Source organism: Galeopterus variegatus, unplaced genomic scaffold (assembly GCF_000696425.1).
Source record: "Galeopterus variegatus unplaced genomic scaffold, G_variegatus-3.0.2 Scaffold1438, whole genome shotgun sequence".
Taxonomy (NCBI): domain Eukaryota; kingdom Metazoa; phylum Chordata; class Mammalia; order Dermoptera; family Cynocephalidae; genus Galeopterus; species Galeopterus variegatus.
In genome coordinates, this window is record NW_007727549.1 from 1 (window position 1) to 25,976 (window position 25,976).

A 25,976-nucleotide genomic window follows, 5' to 3' on the forward strand; every position below is an offset into this window, starting at 1 on the left:
AAAAAAAAAAAAAAAAAAAAAGAATGCTCAAACATGTTGTAATTTCTTTTTCTGAAATGATACACAAGAAACTATTAATAATGACACTGAGGTGGCATAGTGACTGAGTTGGGGTGACTCAGAAAGAACATTGCTTTTTACATTATAACTTTGTGGAATGTATTTTGAAGTATTATCATACACCCATAGCACAAATATTTAGGGAAAAAAACAGATACATCTGTGTATATTTTTAAGGGAATGGAAGGGCAGGAGATGCTGACCTAAGCTAGCTCCAGTTTTCAGCCATCACTCATCCCTCTGTGCCCTGTGCTCTAGATCTGGGATAACCTATTCGTCAGCTGGGACCCAGAATAATGTGGTGATACCAATAAATTCACCATGACAGCTGAGAACCTGTGTCTCCCGGACATCTGCATCACAGAATCGTGGTACCAGGGCTGAGGAAGCTGGAGGGCAGCCTCGTCCACGTGGAACAGACCAGGGCAGTGCAGGGCAAGAACATTCAGTGGGGCCACCGGACATTTCAGGAAGAAGCAAGATCACAGCTTGATCAACTTCTCCCTACATACGGGAAAATGTGGGCAGAAGAGATGGAGGAGTGGCCATAATGAGCTCTGCCTTCCAAGAAGAAACTAAATTGATGTGAAACCCAGAGCACGTGCCTTCCTCCCCATCTGCCACTTTAGCATGGATGTGGATCACACCCCACAAGGCTTCTCTGCATATGTGACTAATGACAGTCATGTTGTATATAACAAGCCAATGCGAGTGGCCAGCTTCTGTAGCCTGGACATCTTCTACTTCCCCTTTGACCAGCACAACTGCACACTCACTTTTAGCTCTTTCCTCTACACAGGTAGGTTGCAGAGGGTGTTCTGGGATGGGATAAATGAGAGCAACCAATGGGGCAGCAAAAAAGCACATATAAGCAAACTTATTTTTTTTAAATACATAAAAAGGGACAGTGGGGTATTTGCTGATTGGGGGTATGTGGGTGTGGGGTGGGGAGAGTTGAACTTAGAAGGGGCTGAGACTTCCTGAGAAAGCCCAGAATAGAAAGGAGGCAACTGAGCAGCAAGGAATTCGTTTTACTGGGCAATCTGGAAAAAGTAGCTAAGGTGGGTTTCTAATTCATCACTCTACTTCCCTGGCACAGAGTAGGTGCTGAGCAGATGTTTGTTGAGTGAATGTTTGTCTCCCCTGCAGTGGACAACATGTTGCTGGGCATGGACAAGGAAGTGTGGGAGACAGTAGATACTCCACTTCACAAGGGAGTGGGAGCTCCTGGGCATCAAGGCCAGCCCAGTGATGTTTGTGGGCTCCGGTCTTTTTAGCCAGATCATGTTCTATGTGAGCACAGAGATTCTGGCATGGCTGTCCTCCCCCACCACCACCACCACCTCCCTCACCTGACCCTTCTGAGTCTATGAGCCAGAGTCTTTCAATTCTTACCCCAAGACCAGAAAGCCCTTGGACACCATAACTCTCAGAGCCTTCCTCTCTCCCAAGTCCCCCAAAACAACCCCTCTTTCAAAACATCCCCTCAAAACAAACCTCCCAGCTCTGGCTTTTCTTTGATGGGTATAGGGTAGCTATGGCTAGGGCTCACAGACCCCTCGAGCCCATTGTACAGACTGGGTCACAAACCCTTCACATGCAGGTCTACGAGCTAGGTAATAGGAAAGGTCCTGGGAGCCATGGATAAAAAATTATTAGGCTTTATTCAGAGCTAGGAGCAGCCACCCTAGTGACCTCCTGGAGTGTCCTGAGAAACACAATGTATCAGAGCCATTAGTCCTTTATACTTAAGTCCATAACCCAGGACACCTGGATGCACATACACAATTATATTAGACAATAACCAAGGAACACCTGGGTGCATGTGCATATTTACATCAAATGCTCGGCAAGATTCTGAACATCTGAGGGGCCCTGGCCATTTTCCTATATTTTCCTAACAGGGAGTCTCTTTAGTCGTGTGAAAGCTGCTCCTCATCCAGACCCAGAAATAGCCCTTGCTGCGGTGAAGACACAGAAGGAAAGGCATGGAACCATCCCTCCATTTCCCTTCAGTCCTAGCATCACCCAGTTCTCCACTCTCTCCTCCCACCACGTGGACATCAGGCACAGGCCCAACCTCTGGTGCCCAGAAGCTTTCTGGTTGCCATTGACGCCCTCAGCTTCTACCTGCCAGCAGAAAACGAGAACCATGCCCCATTAAAGATAACCCTTCCACTGGGCTACAGCGTCTTCCTGCTCATGATGAATGACTTGCTCCCCACCAATGGCACCTCCCTTATCAGTATGGCCTCTCCCACTTTCTGGAGAAGCAAAGGCAGCAGGGGACAGGGAGGGGGACCAGGAGAACTGGCTGCTGCTCCACTTAAGGAGGGAATGACTGGATTTGGAAAGAGGCTTAAGAAAAGTTTAGAGATGAATCATGCCCTGGTTTACTTATCATTTGCTTTGCCCTCTACTCTGCCCTGTGCTGGTGATCAGCCTGCTGGATTCCAACTTCATCACCCACCTGCTGCACCTGGACACCACACCCTGCTGCTGCACTGCACCAGCCCAAGGAGGTGCTGCCTCACTGCACCCAGAGGGAAAATAAGGGCCTGGGTCTTGCTCTCACCCACCTGCCAGGACTTTCCCTTCGCACTGGGCCCAATTTCCCCACCACACCCCACTTCTCTAATCCTGTTCCCTTCCCACTTCATGACTGAGTCTCTATCCTCTCCACAGGCCAAAAGAAACCAGGAGAACTAGTAGGGAAAGAGCTGGGACTCAGAGACACTGAGCTAAATCGGGGCTTGAGATTGACAAAGACCCAGCTAGCCGACTGTGGGTACAGTTCGGCCACATGATGGACACCCTGCTCTTCCACCTCTACCTGCTCTCCTTGGCCTCCTCCATCATCATGGTCACCGTCCTCTGGAACACCTAGAAGCTGAGTTCTAATTGTGCAAGAGCACCCTGGTGTTCAGTTTCCCCTGGCCTCAACTGGCCCTGCCAGACACTGTTTCCCGGCTCTGATCTGCATCCATGGTCCCAAATATGTCCATGATCCTTGCTCTAGCCTTCCTTGTGCTTAAGTAGAACCATTGCCAACACTCCCAGAACCGAGACGACATTGTCAAAATATAATGCATTCAGAATATATGTGTATATGTTAGAAATAGATTTTTTTTTTACTAGAAAAGGAAGGCTTTGTAATAAATGACTACAAATACTTACCAGAAAAATAACTCATGTCACTTGTGTAGAGGAAAGAGATGGAACCACTTTTTTTAAAAATAGGCTAACATATTCATTTTCTTTCAACAAATATTTATTGAGCACCTACTATGTGCTAGGCACTGTTCTGGATGCTGGGGATATAGCAGTGAACCAAACTGACAAAAATCTCTACCCTCATGAAATTCAGATTGTGGGGAGGGGGAGACAACACTGAAGAAGAGAAGTAAGTGAAGCCTGTAGTATGTGCTAAGTGCCAGGGAGGAAAAGTAAACAGGGACTGAAGAATGGGAAGGGAGGGGGATTGGAAGGTGCAAGTTTAGGTTGGGTGGCCAGGACAGGTCTCCTGATAACTTTTGCCTAGCTGCTCCAATGCATTACTTCACAACAGCCAGGGGAGGTGGAGACTTTTACAAGAGGCCCAGAGGTTATGTAACGTGCCTAAGGTCATGAAGCTCTTACTATTTTTAGTTGTTTTTTAGGGCTAGGCTTCAGGAATGCATTTAACAAATGTTTATTGAGCACAGGTGATAGATAGTAAGAACAAATGTCCTTGGCTAAGGCCTGTTGGAGACTTCAGGATGACTCAGACACAAACTGTCCTCAAAGAGCTTGTAGCCCAGCAGGAGAAATAATAATCTCAATTAACTGTAGAACATGATTTTAAAGTTTTGTTGAGTGCCACTAAAGAGAAACTACTGTAAAGATCAGGGGAGAAAGAATGCTGGAGCAATGGTTCTCAATCCTGGCTGCACATGAGAATCATTTGAGGAGCTTTTAAAATAATCCTAATGCCCAGGCCTCACCCCAGACCAATGAAAGCAGAACCTTTGACATGGGCCCCAGCTCTGGTATGTTTGAAAATGCTCCATAAGATACTAATGTCTGCTTGCAGGCAAAAGCATTGTGACTTTCACAGAGGCTACAGGATCTTAGTAGAATGCCAGATTTGAATCCTGAAGACACTCAAGTAATGTGCAAATTTTATTTTATTTTATTTATTTATTGTTTATTTTTATTTTTTCAAATTTTATTATATAATGCCTTATTTTAGCAACCCTGAATTTGCAGGTTATCAGAAATGGTCCTTTGTGACACGTAAAACCAAAAGAAGACCTGAAGAAAGGACATGGATTTGTCAGGCTTTTGAGAGGCCCTCACTGCCACCTAATGGGATTGCTACTCAGACCCCTCTGAGGTCATTAGTGACCTTAGGGGTTATGCAAAAGAACACGCTGTGCATCGTATACCTGCATTATCCACATTTTCCTGACTATATTTTGGACACATTGTCAGATTCTTTTTCTGATTTGTAAAATCATTTATATAAACAGCCTTATAAAAAAATCTGTAAATAAAATTACATTCATAGACTTAATGAATTTCCTTTATTAAAAAACAAAGTGACATGAAAAGAAATATAAAAGTTGCAAAGAAAACAACAATACATAGCAACTCACTTGCACTTGTGGTTTTCATCATTGACCTACTGTTGAAGTTGACAAGTTGATGAAATGTTATTCCATTTGTCCTTCCTGAGCAAGAACTCTACTTGCTTAATACTCTGTAAGAATTAAGGGGCCTGGAATGAAGCAGAGGCGTGGTGGCTTCTACAGTTTTAATGAAAGGTTGTTAGTTTAGACCTCCTCTTGGTGTGAACATAGAAAAGTTATTTTAGTAATAATAGCCAACATTTACTGAGTACATTCTATATGCCAAGCCCATTACATTTATTATCTCAGGGCCGGCCCAGTGGCGCACTGGAGAGTGTGCCGCTTGGGAGCGCGGCGGCGCTCCCGCTGAGGGTTCGGATCCCATGTGAATACCAGTTCCCGCTCGCTGGCTGAGCACGGTGCGGGCGCGACACCGAGGGTTGCGATCCCGTTACCAGTCAGTAAAAAAAAAAAAAGACAAAAAGGGAAAAAAAAAAAAAACCATTTATTATCTCATCTGATTCTCACAACAATTCTATAAGGGAGACACTAATATTATTCTCATTTTACAGATAAGAACACTGAGGTAGAAAAAGGTTAACATCCTTCCAAAGATCACACAGCAAGTATGTGGTAGAACCAGGATTTGAACTCAAATTTGTCTAACTCTTCATCCTATGTTTTAACACATCCAGGCCATTGCGAAGGAGTGCAGAAATAATAATATTCTCAAACACAAAAAAAACAAGCATTAGACTGAATTCAAAATGATCCCCACCAAAGAAATCCTACTTCACTCTACTAGATAACTCATTCTCAGGGTGTCAGTCTTCACTGTGGCCACCATCAGCCTCTGGACTGACCTATCTCCCCAGCTCTCATAATTTCCTTGCCTCTCACTGGGACCCTCAGAAACTGGTGAAATCTGAACGGACTCTATGAATTGTACTGTTAAAAGATAATTTTCATATAAAAGCAAAATCATGACTTTCAAACAAATATAAAAAAGGAATAAGTGTTAAAGAATTGGTTGAACTCGTATGATATGAGAGAGTCAGGCAGATGTTATAACAGGGTCAAAGGAAAAGTCAAGGGCCAGCCTGGTGGTGCACTCCGTAGAGGGCGGCGCTCCCGCCGAGGGTTCGGATCCCATATAGGGACTGGTCTGCTCACTGGATGAGCGTGGTGCGGGTGCGACACCGAGGGTTGTGATCCCGTTGCCGGTCACAAAAAAAGACAAAAAGAAAAAAAAAAAAAAGGAAAAGTCAAGAAGCATAAATTTACATAAAGATATCAAATTGCAAATAAAAGCAAAACTGGTTTTGCAGAGAGGAGGAGGAGGAGGATGGGGGTAGGTGGAAAGTTGATGATCGTAAAAAAAAGGAAAAGTCAAGAAGCATAAATTTACATAAAGATATCAAATTGCAAATGAAAGCAAAACTGGTTTTGCAGAGAGGAGGAGGAGGAGGAGGATGGGGGTAGGTGGAAAGTCGATGATCGTAACTCTACAGGACAAGGTAGAGATTGCATATTGACAATGGTGAACTTTACCTGAGTCCTGTGTTCCCTGAAAACAGCAATGGTTAAGAAATCCCCCCACCCTTTTGTGCTCTGGGAAATGGCTTACTGCAAAAACCACTCTTCCCCATGTTACCTAGATAAGACTCGCTATTCACTCTTCCTCATAGCTCCTATAGGATTTATACAGGACTCCCTTGTCCTGTGACAAGGCCAAACATGGATTTTTCACCTTTTGCCTGAGCCTGCCAACAAGAGACCCTTCAACTCCCCATTCTTTGTCACATGAATGATTAGTTAATTTTAGAACAATATGTCCCCTGAAGCTAGCTAGACACAGAGACAAACATTTCCTGTTCTGCTAACTGATCGAAACTTCTCCTGATTGCAAAACAATCTCAACTGTAAATCATTCCACCTACAACTTGTCTACTCCTCATAAAAGTCTAAGACAAAACCACTCTGCCAAGATACTCTGATCTTCAGATCTGGGTGATCTCTCTACTGCAATAGCCTGAGTAAATTCGGTCTTCTTAATTGGTTGGTTTTTGTCTTTGACAATATTCATCAGTTACCTGCAATTTAAAAAGAGCTGCAAAATATCTCAAAGACAGTGAGCAGAGCTAGAATCAGCTCAGAAAAGTTGCTATAGTCAATGCATAGTTTCTCACTGAAGTACAATTTTTTTTCTATAGTCTCCTCCCTTTGCTATAATCTCCTTCCTAATCTTAAAAGAAGATTATTTCTGATCACAAAATAAAACTGGTCTCATAACATTTGGCTCCATTACTTACATGGCTACAAAAGAAAGTAAGTGATAATCTACCATATAGGCCTTCTTAAGTTTGTTTGCTGGAAGTTTTCTAAAAATCTCAAATCTGACTTTTAAAAGGCTCTTGAGGCTAGATAACCACACCAAGAACTCACCATCAGGTTTTACCTACAGGACCCATAAATTTGAGTGAATTTATCTCTTTTTTAGAACCCCAAAATATCCTAGGGTTCCTGGACCTGCCAGAAAGTGACTGGGAACCCTGTAAGCCAGGTACCTGGCCAGTTTACTTGAAAGGGCTTTGTAAGTGTTGGTTCCATTAAGTGAATCTTAGTTCTTTAGAAATGTCTAACAATATTTGATTAAATGAACATCGTTCTCAAATATAACATTCTAGGCTAGGCTTTGGTTGCCTATGTTTCCAAGTATGTCCTATTAAAAAGGAGGTCGGATTTTCATTGAACCTATGCCAATAACTACATTCTCATGAAAATACAGTAATTATAGGGGCCGGCCCGGTGGCGCACTGCTATAGTGTGCCGCTTGGGAAGTGCGGTGGCGCTCCTGCCGAGGGTTCGGATCCCACATACAGACCAGCCGCTCACTGGCTGAGCGCGGGGCGGGAGCAACACCGAGGGTTGCGATCCCGTGGCCGGTCCCGGTCCGGTACGGGCGCGACACTGAGGGTTGCGATCCGTTGCCGGTCACGAAAAAAGAAAAAAAAAAAAGAAAGAAAATACAGTAATTATATTGTCATGAAATTAAGAATATTTAGTAAGAGTTTCCAAATTCTGCAGGGGTCAGGCAGAGAAAATCAGATAATATTTACAAATGTTTATTTGAGTTTACAAAAGCAGAATCTAAAAAGAAAGGCAGAGTTATAATTACTACGTTGCTATGAGTTATAGATAGCTTAAGAGGAAAGAAAAAGGGCTTCCTTAAATTTCCAGAAAATAGAACATTCCAACAGCATCAACAATATTTCAAACAAAAATTGCAATCATCCCTTCTTAGTTCATTCAGTTCTATGTAATTAATTTTTGTTCCACTGGATCTTGGGTTAGCAGTCTCATGAACCCATTGGCTTCTCAACCGGAGTTCTAGAGATTTTGACTCAGTCTACTAGTATGTCTCAAAGTTGTTTAAGCAGTGCCATCAGATACCATGCCCAAAGTACCTGGCATAGTCCTTTTCCACAGGACTCTGAGACAATCCTTTGTTGAAGACAAAGCATTCTGGCCATAGCTTATTGTTGAGCTTTCAGGAAAGCATCAGAGTAAAATAACTATCTGCAGATGATAAAAGACTTAAAATAGCTGTGGTTAGCTTACTAACTTATTACTGATAATTGTCAAAAGTGAAAGATCTGAAAAGAGTTTATTAGAAGAATTATGTAGCCGACAAGGAAATCAAGTTATTTCTGTGGATTGTAAAACAAAACAATAAAGTCAATCCAAGAAAAACTTGACAAAATAACTATAAATACATAAATAACTCTATTTTCAAAGAAAATAGTGAATATCACATCTAATTTACAGAAAGGAATGAATATGAGGAGTCTTCAAAAAGTTAATGGAAGGATTTGCATTATCTTTTAATTCAATTTTTCCACGAACCTTTCAAAGTACTCCCATATAATCTTTACAAAGAAAAAATATTGAGACATAACATACAATAATCCTGGTTTAATATATCATGTATTATGAATAAACCAAGCTTATAGTAAGAACATACCAAGAACATATCAAGAATATTAAGTAAAGAGATTCAGTAAGTCTTAAGTCCTAAACATCTGTATATTAATAAAACCACATAGATAAGTGATCTGAATACCTAGTTGAAAACTACTGGCCTACAAGATGCTACATTCAAATTGAAGAAGTAAAAATGTGACCAGGTTAACATTAAAAAGAAGTAATAAAATTATGACCAAAGGTTTCAACCACATGGCCAGAGGTCTGCTGCCCTCTCCTGGAGGCCGATAACCCCCAATCTGGGTCTGGCTCAAAGAAAAGGGGATGCACACAGACACTTAGACTTACTTTTTTCTTTTTCTTCCTTTCTTCCTTCACTCCTTCTTTCCTTCCTTTCTTTGCTTTTTATTTTTAAATTATTAAAAATTTACATAAAATTTGCACAAATAGTACAAAGAGCTCTTGTGTACCTTTCATCCAGATTCCTCAATTGTAAATATTTCTAAATCATTGAGATTAAGTTGCAGAGTTTATGGCCCATTCACCCTGAATCCTGTACATATTTCCTAAAAACTAAGACACTCTCCTATTTAACCACAGAACAGCTATCAAAATCAGAAAATTAATATCAATCCAATATACCATCTGATCTATAAACCCTATTCAAATATTGCCAATTGCCTCAATAATGTTTTTTTGTAGGTCCAGGATCCAATCCAGGAATACACACTGCATTTAGCCACTATTATCTCCTCAGACGCCTTCAACCTGAAACCTCAGTCTTTCCTTGTCTTTCATTACCTGGGCATTTTTGAAGAGTACAAGGTAGTTACTTTGTAGTTATTTTGTTCTTCTATTTGGATTGTTCTAATATTTACTTGCAATTTATGCATTTTTGGTAGGAATATCCCAGAAGCAGTGCTGGAGTCTTCTCAGTTCATCATAGGAACTGCACAGTGTCAATTTGTCACTTTACTGATGATGTTAACTGTTATCATTTAGTTAAAACGATGTCTGCCAGATATATCCATTGTAAATATAATTAGTAAGCATGGTATACTTATAAAAATAATGAGTAATTTTTTGTAGAGGGATACTTCGAAACTATATAGTTATCCCATTCCTCAGCATGGCAGTCCTGGCACGGATCACTTATTCTATGATCTTTACAAAATTGTGATTTTCTAATTTAATCATTTTTCCTATATCTATTCATTGGCATTCCAATGTAACATAGAGCTTTTCCTTATCCTTTACTCACTCATTTATTCATTCAGATTGACATAGATTCATGGGTTCCTGTTTTATTCAAAGGGTTACACTTCATTATTATCAATATTTATTTTGATGCTCAAATTATTTGGATTTACTATAGACCAACAAAGAAGAAAGCAGTATTGGGTGATGTGACAGTGGCAGGAACTTGGGGAAGGAGACCATTTCATTTGCCAATGACCCTCTGCCAGAGACCACCAGGAACATACCTAGAGTTAAACAATTTGACTTTATGACTTATTTGGTGGGATGATTTGGGGAGAGTCTAAAGAAACAGGGATTTGTTCAAGATTGAATGCTATCAGATTTGGGAGGAACACTGAATAAAAAAACAGCAGTCATTCATTTAGCAAGAGAGGAGGATGTTTGATATTTTGTGGGTTTACGCAGTTATCTTGCTTGCACACGTGCTAAGAAAAAATTTTGAAGTGGCCTTGTTTCGTCTTGGTCTCAGTAATCACGACTGAGGTTAGCAGTCTGTGAGATCCTTTTTGTCCAACAGGAGAACAAAATGACCAAGGAGTGTCAGGTCAGTTCTGGACCTCAGGAGCTGCTTTTTCTTTCTTTCTCACAATGTAGCTTTGAACACTACAAAATACAAATTACAATATAAACTGGCCAGAATCAAACATGGACAACATACATTAGGAAAGCAAATTTCAAAACATTCAGAAAAAAGATTTTGTTTTCATAAGAGAGAATCTAAAAATATAGGAGACTATAAAAAGAATTGGTAATATAATCACCAATCATTCCAGTTGGGAGTAAAAGGGAAATATGTTTAAAAAAAAAAAAAAAACAAACAGAGTGCCAGCAAGGAGAACACTCATTGTGTTTGAATTTTCAAGGGCTGCTCAACCACTCATGAACTCAAAGTCCTGAGTTGACCTCTGTGGAGAAACTCTACTTTACCATTCCTGCAGATAGGGGAACTTGGAATTAGTTGTCTCTAGTCCACAGTGCCTATTGCTATATTGATGGGACCTAAATAGATGTGAGCATCCTATCCTCCATACAGCATCCTGAGAGGGAGGAGGCCAGTGGGGGGATAGAAGGGAGATCTGCCCAAGAACTCTCTAAGGGAAGTTGGGCCAAGGCATTTTTAAACTAAGAAGGAAAACATTCATTGGTCTTTCTGCCTGGAAGCTGTATCATCCAATCTACTCTGTGGCCAGAATTTGGTTCTCCCATGACAAGAAATCTATGCTGTATAACACCTTGTTTGTTTCCTGGATTTAAATCTATTTTTATTTTTTTGTTAGTAAAGAACTCTCCAGAATTCCAACTCGTTTAAAATGTCACAGAGGGAAATGGATTTTTCCCATCACACCAAGTTGTGGTTGTGACTAATGAGTGTGTGTACAGGGGAGATGTAGAGAAGTTGGAGAGGTGAAAAAGAGATCGACTGAAAAAAATAATAGCTACAATAAAAGATAATTTTTAGTAAAGGAAAAAACATGACCCTCTTACAGATAGAAAAATGAACACATCAAATATTTTACTCATACGACGTGAGAGAATCAGGCAAATGTTATAACCAGTTCAAAAGAAAAGTCAAAAGAGTACATATTTATATGGAGTAAGAAAATGTTGAGGTGAATTGCAAATGGAAACAAGACTGGATTTTCCAAGGGTAAGAGAAGAAGTTGTATAAACTTCTATCAGACAGGACAAAATTCACATATGATCAGTTATCTACAACTTTCAAAAGAGTTGTGAAATAGCTCAAGGACAATAAACAGGAATACAGTAAGATAGCCCTGAAGGGTGTACTATAGATAATGCATAGTTTTCCATAGAAACACAAAGTGTTTTTCTACAGTCTCCCCTCTTTTAATCAAAAATAATCTCAAAGATAGATTATTCTTGATCACAAAAATAAGATAAGTTTTCATTATATTTGGCCTGATCATTTACATAGGTGCAAGAAGAGTGGTAATTTACCACTTAGGCCTTCTTAGGTTTTGTTTGTGGAAGTTTTCATAAGGAATCTCAGATTGGACTTTTTATAGCCTCCTGAGGCTAGGAAGCCACATCAAGAACTCTCTACCAGATTTCATCTGCATTCTCCATAAATTTGGATGAAATATCCTAAGTTTCCTGGGCCTGCCAGGAAATGGCTTTCTTTACTCACCTGTAAGGCTGGGAACCCTGACAGTGAGATACAAGGGCCAGGTTTCCTGGCAGGGTTTTGTAACCATTGGCTCCTTACAGTCAATCTTAGTTTCTTAATAGTGTCTAGTCATATATGATTAAATAAGCACCATTCACATATATTTGATTGTTTCTATGGCATCAAAAGAAAATAATATGTCCAAAATCCTTCACTGATGTGTATTCTACTGACCATGTGAAGAAGAATTAACACCAATTTTTCTCAAACTCTTCCAAAAAGGGAGAGGGAGGGGAGAAAAGGAGGAATTGGTAAAGGGACACGAAAATCAACTACAATGTATATTGATAAATTTAAAAATTTTTTAATAATAAAAAATTGTAAAAATTAAAAAATAAAACTCTTCCAAAAAATAGGAGAGAAAGGAAGAGCTGTCAGCTCATTATGAGACCAGCATTACCCTAACACCAAAGCCAGACAAAGACATCACAAGAAAACTGCTGACCAATATCTCTTGTGAATATAAATGTAAAAACCCTCAAAAAAATACTACCAAACCAAATCCGGCAATCTATAAAGAATTATACACCATGATCAAATATAATTTATCCTAGCAATGGAAGCTTGATTTAACATCCAAAAATCAGTTAGAGTAATACATAATATTCAAAGTAAAAGATAAAAACTATACAATCACTTCAATATACACAGAGAAAGTATTTAACAAACCCCAAGACTCTTTCATGAAAAAAAATATTCGACTAGCTAAGTGTGGAAGTAAACTTTCTCAACCTGATAAAAGGTATCTACAAAAAGCTCACTGCTAAAATCATACTTAATAATGAAAGAAGGAAAGTTTTTCTCCTAAAATCAGGAAAAAAGCAAGGATGTCCACTCTTGCCACTTCTATTCAACACTGTACTAGAGGATCTAACCAGGGCAACTAGGCAAGAAAGATGTATACGAGCATCCAGACTGAAAAGAAGAAATAAAACTATCTCTATTCACAGGTAACATAATCTTACATATAGAAAATCATAGAAATCCCCAGAGAAACTATTAGAACTACTAAATGAGTTCAGCAAGTTTGCAAGATACAAAATCAATATACAAAAATCTATTGTATTTCTACATAGTAACAATAAATAATACAAAAATGAAATTAAGAAAACAATGCCACTTACAATAACATCAAAAAGAATAAAACTCGGGCCGGCCTGGTGGCGCACTGCTACAGTGCGCCGCTTGGGAAGCGCGGCGGCGCTCCCGCCGAGGGTTCGGATCCCACATACAGACCGCCGCTCACTGGCTGAGCGAGGTGTGGGAGCAACACCGAGGGTTGCGATCCCGTAGTCGGTCCCGGTCCGGACGGGCACGACACTGAGGGTTGCGATCCGTTGCCAGTCATGAAAAAAGACAAAAAAAAAAAGAATAAAACTCTTAAAAGAATAAAACTCTTAAGGGTAGTTTATCAAAAAAAGTGCAAGACTTGGGGCCGGCCAGGTGGCGCACTGCTACAGTGCGCCGCTTGGGAGCATGGTGGCGCTCCCACCGAGGGTTCGGATCCCACATACAGACCGGTTCCCGCTCACTGGCTGAGTGAGGTGCGGGTGCAGCACTGAGGTTTGCGATCCCGTTGCCGGTCCCGGTCCGGTACGGGCGCGACACTGAGGGTTGCGATCCGTTGCCGGACATGAAAAAAGACAAAAAGGAAAAAAAAAAAGTGCAAGACTTGTACAATGAAAACTACAAAACATTGTTGAAGGACATAAACAAGATCTAAATAAAAGAGAAGATATCCCATGTTCATAGATTAGGTGACTTAACATTGAGAAGATGGCAATAATCCCTAAATTGATCCATGGATTTGACTATCCCTATCCCTATCTAAATCCCAACTGCCTTTTTGCAGAAATTGACAAGCTAAAATTCATGTAGAAATGCAAGGGCCAGATTAACCAAAACATAAGGCTAAATGTAACTTGTGCTTTGACAGCTTTTCCCATGCAATTTGTCTGTAGTAACATATCAAATAAACCAAATTACTTATAACACCTCTCTTTGTGATTTTCTGGGGGTCCTCTGAGAAATTGCAAAGATAGTTACAGGTGCAGAAAATATCCTGAAAGTATTATTTTATCCTATTGTATTTTATATTTAGAATTTTATTTGGGAATGGCCAAAATCACTTGCTATCAGGAGAGGAACGAGAGGAAATTTTCTGGGGTGATGGGACTATTCTGTATGTTGATTGTGGTGGTGGTTACACACCATATACATTTGTCAAAACTCTCAGAACTGTCCTCTTGACAAGGGTAAATGTTACCGCAGGTAAAGTATAGCATCATTTTTAAAAATTAGAAAAAAGGTGTCAGGAGATTTGAGCACTTAAGATAGGAATTGGGTCAGAATCCCTGAGAAATAGTATTTGGCCACTCATGTTATGTTATTAAAAAATAAACACAGAAGGTAACAGGTTTGTAAAAAACCTTAACTCTTTCCTAAGTGAGAAACTTGTTTCCTTAAATAATCAAAGATATAATAAAGTCAATATAAACCATAGAAAGCTATTCTGTATGACAGAATTTTTGCTATCTGGGTAAATTATACAGAAAACAAGAATAACTCTTTGTATTGTAGATGAACATGATAAACGGGAAACCAAAGAAACAAGCCCATCAAAGTTCAGCAAACTTTGCTAAGATGTTGACACATTTTCTAACATTTCAGACATTATTTGCACATACTATAATCCAAGGTGAGTAAAGTTCTCTTCTGCAAACTTTCTACAACCTCATATGTCCATTCAGGTTTGTCTCTCACCCTTCTCATTCTCGTTGTAAAACAACCAGGCATTTTACTATAGGACAAAACTGTTTCCTTTTCTCTTTAATAAACAAAAACATAAACATAAACATCTCGTTACCTTGTATACAAAATTGAACCTCTTTGCCACTGTTGCTCCTGGTACAATCTCATTAATGTATAATAATTATAACTTTTTGTTTGTTTCAGCCATAGATCAAGAGTAAACACAGAATTGCAGAAATCAATGGTTCATATCAAAGAGGTGTTCTCTTCCCATGGGATATAAGTACTTACTTGAATTGAGCTCAAAATAGATAAGTAGACATGCAAACAGAAAAGACCAATAAACCAGAGTCTCTGTCATCTTTCACCCAACAGGGACAAGATTTACAGAAATCATCAAATAGACCATAAAACCAAATTTCCAATGGGGAATAATTTATCAGCCATAAACAAACCGAAAACAAAATAAGTAGAGAGAAAAATTAAATTTGAAAAAACAGAGTCAGCAAAGTTCTATGGCCTCTTTGGATTCACTTCTGGGAACCAAGAAAAGATGTACCCAGGCTTATGCTGCTCATGAGTTTGACCAAGTTTACTTGGCTCTGTCAGGTGAGTCCACTAGGCATCTTGGTGGGAACTCCAAAAGTAATCTAAGATAATTTCAGAAAAAAGTAAAATCATGACTTTTACACAGATATGAAAATGAACCTATGTTAAAGATTTTATTTTACTCATATGGTAGGAGAAAACCAAGCAGATGTTATAACTGGTTCAAAGAAAAAATGAAAAAAGCACACATTTATATGGAGGAGAGGAATGTTGAGATGAATTGCCAGTGGAGACAAAAACTGATTTTTCCTACAGGGAGGGAGGAAGTTAACTAAATCTCTACCAGACAGCACAGAATTCACATATCGGTTACCTACAATTTTCAAAAGAGTTGCACAAAAACTCAAAGACTGTAAGTAGGGCTAGAATCAGATAGCCCTGAGGGTATGCTAGAGATGATGCATAGTTTTCCATTGAAACACAAAATTTTTTCTACAGCTAATATGTATTCATTGCTTCGTTTGTGCCAGGCACTGTACTAAATGCTTTACAAGCTTATCTCCTAGAAGCATCACACTAACCTAGAGAGGCAGATATTATTAAGCTCATTTTGCAGATTAGGAAACTGGAGCTTACACGTTTAGGGAAAAACATATTAGGAAGACCTTTCATTCCTTCTTGTAATTTTTAATTGATTATATATTTTAAACTAAGAGGCACCTTAAAAAACAACATTGTGTAGCTGGCTGGTTAGTTCAGTTGGTTAGTGCATGGTACTGATAACACCAAGTTCTGGGGTTCGATCCCTGTACCCACCAGCCTCCAAAAAAAAAAAAGAAACCCAAGAAAGCTTTATTGAAGTATTTTATATACCATAAAATTTACCTATTTCAAGTGTACAATTTAATGATTTTTAATAACTTACCAAGTGGTGCAATCATTACCGTAAATCAGTTTTAGAACATTTTCATTCTCCAATAAGATCCCTCATGCCCATTTACAGTTAACCCATGTCCCACCTCCAGGCCGAGATGACCACTAATCTACTTTCTGTCTTTGTGGATTTGCCTTTTCTGGACATTTCATATAAATGCAATGATACAATATGAGGTTTCTGGTATTTGGCTTCTTTCACTTAGCATAATGTTTTTGAGGTTCATCCATGATGTAACGTGTGTCAGTAGTTCATTTCTTTTTATTGGTGAGTAGTCTTCCATCATATGAATATCTCACATTTTGTCTATCCGTTTGCCATTTGATGAACACAGGTTATCTCCAGATTTTGGCTATTATGAACAATGTTCCTACGAACACTCATGTGCAAGGCTATATGTTTTCTTCTCTCTTGGGCAGATTCCTAGAACTGGAATTGCTGGCTTGTCTGGTAGTTTTATTTTTAACTCTTTGAGGAACTTCCAAACTGTTTTTCAAATGACTTCAACATTTTGCATTCCTACCTGCAATGCAGAGGATTCCAACTTCTCCATATCCTCATACACATTGGTTATTGTCTTATTTATTATAGTCATTCTAGTGAGCATAAGATGGTCTCATTGTGTTTTAATTTGCATTTCCCTAATGACTAATGATGTTGAATACATTTTCATGCATTTATTAGTCAGAGGTTATTTTAAAAGGATCTGATTTCCATGCTCTCAGTGCTGTGAGGGATTTACAGCATCCTTTTGAGGTCTTTGTAGGCCAGAGGCACACTAACTTTTAGAATCTCCCCCTAATACACATTATAGAAACATATGAAAAAGTACTCCCCTTCCACATATTACTTACACAAGGATACAATTTATCTGATCCCCTTGAGCAGATATGCTGTTGGAATTCAAAATTTTTCAGATTTTAGAACAATATTAGGCTGCACGTACCATGTGTGAAGTAATACTTCCACAGGAGTCTGGAACAGTACCGTACCCATAATCAAAAACATTTATATTTCTGGGGGGAAAAAAGTATGAATATTCACAGTAAGGGGGATAAATGCAGATCATAAATAGCTTCATGTTAGTTCAGATTAGGTGGTGCTTCCAAATGAGTTCACCCCAAACTAATAAAAAAATTTCATTTTAAGAATGTTCTGGATTCCAGAATTAAGGCTAAAGACCTGTGGGACTATTTTTAACAATGTAAAAGTTGAATTGGATAGCTGACAATGTCCATATTTTTTGACATTTAATCAAATATTTATTAATTTTTGATTTCACAGTTTTCTTTTGATATTTTGGAGCCAATAATTTTTCACCAAATCTCAAGCATTTAGTAGGCCATTAGAAATCTCTCCGGTACTGTGTCTCCTGGGCTTTATAGGTAAAATAGTCCTGTGGATTTATGCAAAAGAGAGAAGGGACTCACAGACAAGGACAGAAAAAAAAGAGCAGCATGAACTTATAAGAATAGTGCAGGAAGTCTAATGGCCAGAATAAGTTGATGCTTGAGAATAATGCTGAAACGAGGAAGGAGAACATTACTCAGTACCTACGACGTGTCCAGCACTGTGTGCTAACTTTTTTTCAAATGTTATCTCTGTTAATTACCATTGAAAACATGTGAAGTGGATGTTATTATCCCATTTTGAAGATGAGATCAAATGTTCAGGGTTTAAGAGATTTCCCCCAAATTAAAAAGCCAGTATATGATGGAAGCAGGATTTGAACCCATGTGTTGTGATTCCAAGTTCAATATTTTTCCAACCATATAGTCTTGATAAATAATATGTACAAAGAGAAAGATTTGTCCTTGGGGAAGAGATTTTTGTCTTCCATTAAGCAGAATAATTAAGTAGATTGGAAAAGGATAATCAAAAATGACCGAGAGAATTAAGACGACAACAAATATAGAGAGAGAGGAAGAGGTCATCCAGCTAATTTAAGATTTTATATCTCCAAGCCTAAATGACTTTCACCAAAGGTTAATAAAAGACCTTGCAGATGTAATTTCAGGACTATAATTAGCAATATTAACAAAATCATGGAGAAAATAAGAGATATCTGATGACCATGCAAACATTTTCCTGATATCTAAAATTTGGGAAAATGGTAGATTTCAAAAACATTAGACTGAGAAAGTTTGACCTCAATCTTGAGCAAAACTCTTAAATGGAACTGAAAACAGATTACATTTAAACAGATACGGGCCGGCCCGGTGGCGCACTACGCTAGTGCGCCGCTTGGGAGGCGCGGCGGTGCTCCCGTCGAGGGTTCGGATCCCACATGCAGACGGTTCCCGCTCGCTGGCTGAGCGAGGCGCGGGGGCAACGCCGAGGGTTGCGATCCCGTTGCCGGTCCCGGTCCGGTACGGGGGCGACACTGAGGGTTGCGAACCGTTGCCGGACACGGAAAAAGACAAAAAAATAAAAATAAAAATAAACAGATACCTAGTTCACTGAATCCAGTAAGTATGCCAAAATAAGCCCATCTTCTTTTTTGATATAGTTCTTTAACTAATTCTGAGAAGAAGTTCTTGAACTGGTGTCTGTGGTCTATGGACCTATTGAAATTGCATGCAAAATTTAGTGCACATGTACATTTTTCTGAGCTTTCACAAGATTCTCAAAGTGATATGGGGAGGTACTTTTGTAACCTCATGGCCATAGAGAAGGAGCCTCTGAGTAGTATGTGCAGGTCCTTGGGAGCCCTCTAAACTCCCTTGTCACTGTGATGTCCCTTTTCTCTTGGTCGCTGGATGCTCTGCTGGTGCCCACTGCTTACTATTGGCCACTGGTGAATTCTCAGTCTGACTCTTGGCTCTGAAAGAGTTTTCCCTGGCTGGATTGGTCCCACCTCATCAATCTGCTGCTGCAGACGCCTCTGAGCCTCATCCAGGGCCTCCATCTGGCCTTAACAGTCCATTCCACAGCCTCCACTGCAGAACTGCCTCGTCCAACACCAGCCCCATAGCAGTTCTGTGGGATCTAAAGGCAGTGTCCATCCCCCTTCCACTCAGGACCCAGAGGAATTTCTGGTGTCTTCCCATACTTCATGGGGACCGAGGGAAGTGCAGGAGTGCTAACTCAGGCCCTCTCTCTGCCTAACCACTCTGCACCTCTGTTTTTATCATCCAGCAGCTTCCACATGTTGGTCTGGGGCCACAAGGAATGTCAGTTCCTTTTCAGGGACCCAAACGAGTAGTGGAGCACAACCCCTCTCTGCTTTTGGCTTTTCTCTCAACCTATATAACCCCCTCCCAACACACACACACACACACACACGCACGCACGCACACTCAGTTTTCAGCAGAGTCAAAAGTGTGTGTGTGTGTGTTTGTGATCATACATGAATGTGATCATTTACTCCCTTCTCTCCCTCTTTCTCGCCTCTCCTTTTCCCCAGATTCCATCAGACCAGAAGGAGCAGGATTTAGTCTCCTGCTACCGCTGCAGAAATTTTCCATAAGTCATATTCTTCTGGGAGTAGCTTTTGCCCTCCCCCGGGAGGGAGGGTGAGAGATGTATTGGGAAGGAACAGTGAGGACTGACAATTTTGTAGATTTAATATTTTTAAACATTACTCCATTACACATGATCATTGTCTTGAAATATCAGAGAGGCATGATGCAGAAGACAACTTATTTTTATACATATTATATAACATATTAACTTATTCTTTGTTCTCTACTGGACAGAAATTATACCAGTAGTATAAGTTACAGGGATTCAAATTTGGATTTAAAAAAAAAAACTTTCAAGTAATTAGTCATTTTGGGGCCGAGCCCGTGGTGCACTCGGGAGAATGCGGCGCTGGGAGCGCAGTGGCGCTCCCGCCCACGGGTTCAGATCCTATATAGGGATGGCCGGTGCACTCACTGGCTGAGCACGGTGCAGCCGGTCTCAAAAAAGACAAAAAAATAAATAAATAAATAAATAATTAGTCATTTTGTTCAGTGATAAAATGGGATAATCTAAGACATTCTGAGATAGTATCACTGGACATATTAATATTAAACCACAGGCTGGATGAACACTAATCAAGGAAACATAGGGAAGAAAACTACATTAGATGAAAGATTATAATAGATGATCTCAAAATTACCTAAAAATGTATATATATATTTTTTATTAAAAGATTTCTATCATACATCTTCTGACATTATTAGCAACCAGACTGCAGACTAATATGTCTCTGAGCTGGCCATCTGCCACTACTCCCTCAGTCTCAGAGTCCAAAATGCAGCCAAAGACTTGTGGCCAGAGATGGGTGGAAAAAGTCATATACAAGGAATTGAAACAACAAGCCTGTGTCACATATTGGTGTGGAATCTGAATTTACACTAAACACATCATATGGGATTCTTAAAAATTAACACACACACACACACACACACACACACACACACACACACAATGCCTATAACTGGTAAAATCTCAAAGGCCATGGAAGAAGCAAATAAAAATTTTCTCTGTAGGGAAACTTCACAACACAAAACATCTGAAATTCCTACAGAAATGAACTTCCACCAAAGATGAATATACAATCAAGTATTACAAATCACATGAGGGAACAAACCACTGTGAGACAGTTAGCAAAACAGTTAGTATACCAAGATTTTATAATCTGAAAGAGATTATAAAATAAATATGTTCCAGCTTCCTAACTCATTCTAAGAGGCCAGCATTACCCTGATACCAAAGCCAGACAAAGACACTACAAGAAAAGAAAACTACAGACCAACATCCCTTAAGAACATTGATGCAAAAATCCTCAAAAAATACTAGCAAACCAAATTCAGTAGCATATTAAAAAGATTATACAACATAACCAAGCAGAATTTATTTCAGGAATTCAAGAGTGGTTCAACATACAAAATTTGACCAGTGTAATATACCACATTAACAGAATGAAGAAAGAAAACCACATGGTCATCTCAATTGATGCAGAAAAAGCATGTGACAAAATTCAACACCTTTTTATGACAAAGACACTCTACAAACGACAAATAAAACTAGCTCAGCATAATAAGAGCCATACATTAAAAACTTGCAGCAATCTTCATACTCAGTTGTGAAAGACTGAACTTTTCCTCTTAGATCAGGAACAAAGCAAGAATGCCTGCCTGCTTTCACCACTTCCATTCAACATAGCCCTGGAAGTTCTAGCCAGAGCAAGTAGGCAAGAAAAAGAAACAAAAGGCATCTGAATTGGAAAGGAAGAAGTAAAATTATCTGATGGTAGATGATATGATTTTACATGTAGAAAACCCTAAGGATCCCACCAAAAAAAACTATCAGAACTAATAAATGAATTCAGCAAAGTAGCAGGATACAAAGTCAACAAATAAAAATCAGTTGCAATTCTGTAAACTAACAATGAACAATCAGAAAAGGAATTTATAAAGCAATTCCATTTACAATAGCATCAAAAAGAATAAAATACTTAGAAATCAACTTAACCAAAGAAGTGAAAGTCTTGTACAATGAAAGCTATGAAACATTGTTAAAAGAAATGAAAGAAAACGTATATAAATAGAAACATCCCATGTCTATGGATAGGAAGACATAAATTTGTTAAAATGTTGATACTACCCAAAGCAGTCAACAGATTCAGTGTCATCCCATTCAAAATCTCAATGACATATTTTGCAGAAATAAAAAACCCCATCCTAAAATTCATATGGAATCTCAGGAGACCCCAAAGAGCCAAAACAAACTCTGAAAAGAAAAATACAGCTGGAGGACTTACAGTTCTGATTTCAGAACTTACAACAAAGCTCTAGTAATCATAACAATGTGGTATTGGCTTAAAGATAGACATATTGACAATGAAATAGAATAGAGAATCCAGAAATAAATCCTCACATAGGTGGCCAAATGATTTTTGACAAGGGTGCCAAAACCATTCAACGGGGAAAGGCCAGTCTTTTCAACAAATGGTGCTGGGAAAACTGGATATCCACATGCAAAAGAATGAAGCTGGACCCCATATACAAAAATTAACTCAAATGGATCAGAGATCTAAATGTAAACCTAGAAAAATAAAACTCTTAGAAGAAAACACAGGGCAAAAGATTCACAACATTGGATTTGGCAATGATTTCTTGGATATGACACCAAAGGCCCACATAGCAAAAGAAAAAATAGACACATCTGACTTCATAAAAAACATTTTAGGGGCCGGCCCGGTGGCGCACTGGATAGTGCGCCGCTTGGGAAGCGCGGCGGTGCTCCCGCCCGAGGGTTCGGATCCCACATACAGACCGGTTCCCGCTCACTGGTTGAGCGAGGCGCAGGAGCAACGCCGAGGGTTGTGATCCCGTTGCCGGTCCCCGGTCTGGTACGGGGGCAACACTGAGGGTTGCGATCCGTTGCCGGACACGGAAAAAGACAAAAAAAGACAAAAAAAAAAAAAAAACATTTTAATTTGTGCATCAAAAGACACTATAAAGAGAATGAAAAGACAACCCACAGGATATGAGAAAATATTTGCAAATCATATATCTGATAAAAGATTAACATCCAGAATATACAGAGGATTTCTAAAACTTAACATCAATAACAAGAACAAGAAAACCAAACAATTAAAAAATGGGCAAAGGGGGGCTGGCCAATTAGCTCACTTGGGAGTGCGTGGTGCTGGTATCACCAAGGTCAAGGGATCTCCTTCTGGCCAGCCACCAAAAAAAAAAAACCCGGCAAAGGACTTGAATAAACATTTCTCCAGAGAAGATGTACAAATGGCCAATAAGCACATAAAAGATGATCAACACTAGTACTCATTAGGAAAATGCAAATCAAAACTACAATGAGACATCCTCATGTCTACGAGACTGGCCACTATTGAAAAAAAATAAACAAAACAGAAAATAAACAGTGTTGGTGAGGATGTGGAGAAATTGAAACCTTTATGCACTGTTGGTGAGAGTGTAAAATAGTAGAGCCTCTGCGGAAAACAGGATGGTAGTTTCTCAAAAAGTTAAAAATAGGATTACCTTATGATGCACCAGTTCTACTTCTGGTATATACCCATAAGAATTGAAAGCAAGGTCTGGAAGAGACATTTGCATACCTATGTTCATAGCAACATTATTCACAGTAGCCAAAATGTTGAAACGACAAAAGTGTCCATCAACAGATGAATGGATAAGCAAAATGTAGTATATACATACAGAGGATTATTTTTTAGACTTAGAAAGGAAGGAAATTCTGCAATATACTACAAAATGAATAAAACCTGAGGACATTGTGCTCAGTAAAATAAGCTGGTCACAAAAAGACAAATACTGCATGATTCCACATACAAAAGGTGCTTAGAGTAGTCAAAATTAGACACAGAAAGTAGAAAATTGGTTGCCAGGGGGCTGGGGAGAAGAGGAATAGGGAGTTAGTGTTTAATGGGTATGCAGTCTCAGCTTCACAAAATGAAAAGAGTTACGGAGGTGGATGGTGGTGATGGTTGCACAACATCATGAGTATATTTAATGCCACTGACTGCACACTTAAAATCATTAAGATGGTCAATTTATGTGCATTTTACAACAATAAAAAATAGGGGAAAAGTTAATATTTGCACTTCTCACTCATTAAGATGGCTATTCAAAAAATGGAAAATAACAACTGTTAGTGAGGATTTGGAGAAATTGGAAACCTTGTGCACTGCTGGTGGGAATGTAAAATTGGATAGCTGCTATGGAAAAGGGTTATGAGAAAACAGTTTGATGCTGTTCTTTAGAAAGTTAAAAAGAATGGGCCGAGCCCGTGCCGCACTCAGGAGAGTGCGGCACTGGGAGCGCAGCAGCGCTCCCGCCGCGGGTTCGGATCCTATACAGGGATGACCGGTGCACTCACAGCACTCACTGGCTGAGCGCGGTGCAGCCGGTCTCAAAAAACAAAAAAAGAAAGTTAAAAAGAATTATCATATTACCCAGCAATTCCACTTCTAGGGATATACCCAAAGCATTAAATAAGCAAGGATTCAAACAGCTACTTGTACACCAGTGTTCATTGTAGCATTATTTATAAAAGCCAGAAGGTAAAATAGAACCAAATGTTTATCAACAGATGAACTGATAAACAAAATGTAGTATATACAATAGGATATACTCAGTCTTAAAAAGGGATGAAATTCTGGATGAACTTTGAAAACATAATGCCAAGCTGGAAAAAAAAAAAAAAAAAAAAACAGACACAATAGAACAAATATTGTATGATTCCACTTATAGCAGGTACCTAGAGTAGTAAAATTCATAGAGACAGAAAGTAGAATACAAGTAAAGGGCCTGGGGGGTGGAAGGAATGGAATGGGGGGTAGAATATAATGGCTGCAGAGTTCCTGGTTGGGATGATGAAAAAGTTCTGGAAATAGTGGTGATGGTTGCACAACATTGTAAATGTGCCACTGAATTGTACAGTTGAGAATGGGTGAGGCTTAGAGTTTTAAGTTATGTAGAGTTTACAGCAACAAAAAAAGTTAATGTCAAAAAAAGTCCAGGGATTGATCCCTACACCAGCCAGCCACCAAGAAACAAAAAAGAGAAAGAAAAAAGAGAACAAATGGATTTTTAAAAAGAACCATATAGGGGCTGGCCCGGTGGCGCACTGCTACAGTGTGCCGCTTGAGAGCGCGGCGGCACTCCCGCCGAGGGTTCGGATCCCACATACAGACCGGTTCCCGCTCACTGGCTGAGCGAGGTGCGGACACAACACCGAGGGTTGCGATCCTGTTGCCAGTCCCGGTCCGGTACGGGCGCGACACTGAGGGTTGCGATCCGTTGCCGGACACGAAAAAAGACAAAAAGGAAAAAAAAAAAAAAAGAACCATATAAAACTTCTACATATGAAAATATAACCATTGAAATTAAAAACTCAATGGACAGATTAGATGGCAGTTGAAACACAGCTGAGAAAAGAATTTGTTGACTGGAAGCTAGACCTGAGAATATCACTAGGGACAGATAAAGAGGTGAAAAATAAGAAAGAGAGGTGTGCTGGGTAGAACAATGGCCCCTCAAAGACACCCATGTCCTAGTCTCTGGAACCTGTGCATATGTTCGGTTTTATGGGAAAGAAGTAATGAAGGTTGCAGATGGAATTAAGGTTGCTAATTAGCTGACCTTGAGATGGGGAGACTGCCCTGGATTATCCAGCTGGACCCAGTATAATCACAAGGGTCCTCATGAGTGAAGGAGAAAGAGAAGAAAATGGGAACCAGAGAGATGAAATAGCAGTGTGAAAAGTTTGGCCTAATGTTGCTGCTTTGAAAGTGGAGGAACAGGACAATAAACCCAGGAATTCAGGCAGTCCTCAAAATCTGAAAAAGGCAAGGAGATGGATTCTCCCCTAGAACCTTAGCCCTGCCCACACATTGATTCTAACCCAGTGAGACCTATTCCAGACTTGTGGCCTACAGAGCTCTAAAATTATAAATTATGTTTCTTTCAGCCACTGTTTGTGATTTGTTACAACAGCAATAGGTAACTAATAAAAGAGATTAAAAGGTATGTAAGATAGAAGGAAAGCATCCAACATATGTCTAATCAGAGAAAAATAGAGGAAATACAGTATTTTTAAGCGTCTGAGAAGTTTCCAGAAGTGAAGAGATGAATCTTCAGACACCAAGGTCTGAACACGATCA

At 39.5% G+C, this 25,976-nt stretch overlaps 1 pseudogene; it reads left to right on the forward strand.

Annotated features, from left to right (window-relative positions):
* The first annotated feature begins 318 nt into the window (after nucleotides 1-318).
* Nucleotides 319-2,947, forward strand: LOC103593916 (annotated as a pseudogene).
* Nucleotides 2,948-25,976: the final 23,029 nt, after the last annotated feature.